The sequence below is a fragment of the Diaphorina citri genome, unplaced genomic scaffold (genome assembly GCF_000475195.1).
Source record: "Diaphorina citri unplaced genomic scaffold, Diaci psyllid genome assembly version 1.1 scaffold2381, whole genome shotgun sequence".
NCBI lineage: Eukaryota > Metazoa > Arthropoda > Insecta > Hemiptera > Psyllidae > Diaphorina > Diaphorina citri.
In genome coordinates, this window is record NW_007379805.1 from 1 (window position 1) to 2,245 (window position 2,245).

The window sequence follows — 2,245 nt, forward strand, 5'->3', positions numbered from 1 at the left end:
TTTTCTTCTTTTATTATGACATAGATAGGTATAGTTACTGGAGGTTTGCTTATTATATGCTTCAGTTCTCTCTCTCTCTCCCCTCTATTTTTGAGAGGTTTAATAGAGGGAACTGTAACAATGGAGGCCTTACCGTCCCGAAATCCAAGAGAGGAGAAGGACAGGATAGGAGAAAGCCATCCGATCCGAGGGCAAACTTTATCTATTCAAGAATTTCTCGAATCGAATTCGCGACCTAGTGCTCCAGTTTTAACTAGTCCATCTCTCAACACCTATGTATACTCTCCCATTACTTCCCTCTTCATCTCAACTATCGACTGATTGGAAAAGTTATTATTGCTGTTTGGAAAATGTCATTTCTACTCCGGGAAAGAATCGAATTCGCGACCTAGTGCTCCAGTTTTAACTAGTCCATCTCTCAACACCTATACTCTCCCATTACTTCCCTCTTCATCTCAACTATCGACTGATTGGAAAAGTTATTATTGCTGTTTGGAAAATGTCATTTCTACTCCGGGTAGGAAAGGTGGGGGCACAAAAGCTAGCCTGAGAGGTAACAAAAAAGTATAAAAAAAACCTTACCAACTTCAAATAATAACAGTAATAATAAAATAAAATGCCCATTGGAGAGATTTCTTTTTCTCGAAATCCCTCAGGCAAATAATAACAGTAATAATAAAATAAAATGCCCATTGGAGAGATTTCTTTTTCTCGAAATCCCTCAGGCGCCATTATTTGCAAACATACTATTGAGTCTGAGGGAAAATTTGGAACCCTTCGCTCCTCCTGTCCCCTATTTGAGGGAGTCGTATGGCACACCGGGGGTTTTGCTGCACATGAACTGATAAACTTTTGGAACCCTTCGCTCCTCCTGTCCCCTATTTGAGGGAGTCGTATGGCACACCGGGGGTTTTGCTGCACATGAACTGATAAACTATTAGTCATCTCATCATAGATTTACCTACACATAGGGACCAAAGCCGGAATAAACGATTCCACAGAGAAAGAGAGAGAGAGAGAGAGAGAGAGAGAGAGAGAGAGAGAGAGAGAGAGAGAGAGAGAGAGAGAGAGAGAGCTCTAGCAATGTTACATAAATATACAAACATCAAATCAGCCTAAATGTTTACTTTTCACCAAGACTGCTCATGTGTAATAATTCCCTTTAGAGATAGGACGTACTTTCTGATGGAATTTCTAGATCAATATCTTTCCACATGCATGACTGCTCCTGTGTATAATGTGAAAGATGATTGATGCGTGCTTACAATCTGTAAGTGTTTTTTCTGACGATTTTCAAAAGCTGTAAAGGTGCTGCTGTGGTTTCGAAGAATTCCTTGATAGTTTTCATGCACATGATTTTGTTCATGTTTCATCAATTCACCTCTCCATCTACTGAATAACATAACATGTATGAGATATGCACAAGAAGAAGCTATGCATATAATTATAGGTACCTCCTGTGGTCTACATATTATGTAGGTAAAATTTTCACTTTCCTTTTGGTTTTTGTTAAACTAATTAGGTAAATAAAATATTGCAATTAGGTACCTACCGGTTCTTTAATGTGAAAGATGATTGATGCGTGCTTACAATCTGTAAGTGTTTTTTCTGACGATTTTCAAAAGCTGTAAAAAGCTGTGGTTTCGAAGAATTCCTTGATAGTTTTCATGCACATGATTTTGTTCATGTTTCATCAATTCACCTCTCCATCTATTGAATAACATAACATGTATCATGTATGAGATATGCACAAGAAGAAGCTATGGATTATGGATATAATTATAGGTACCTCCTGTGGTCTACATATTATGTAGGTATAAAATTTTCACTTTCCTTTTGGTAAATAAAATATTGCAATTACCTACCGATTCTTTTTTTTTCAGTTGACTTTCTCAAATCCCAAATTGCCGACTCTTATGAAATTCCGTCCTTGTATTGTCGTCTGAGAGATTTCAGTCCTATGACGCTTCTAGTGGATTTTTCTCGCCGCTATGGGTCCCACAGGGGTTTTGGGAATGTTGTGGCCGCACTTATCATGCTACAAAAGTTCACGGTAAGGAGTAAAGGACCCCCAAATGTCATTTCTTATTATTCTAAACGGAGTTCTGTTTGTTCCAACTTGTAACTTCAGCAAATTCAGAACCAAAAACATCCTATCCTGAGCGGATAAAAGGTTCGTTCTCGGAAAGGCTGGCTGTTTGTTCCAACTTGTAACTTCAGTAAATTCAGAAGCAAAAACATACTA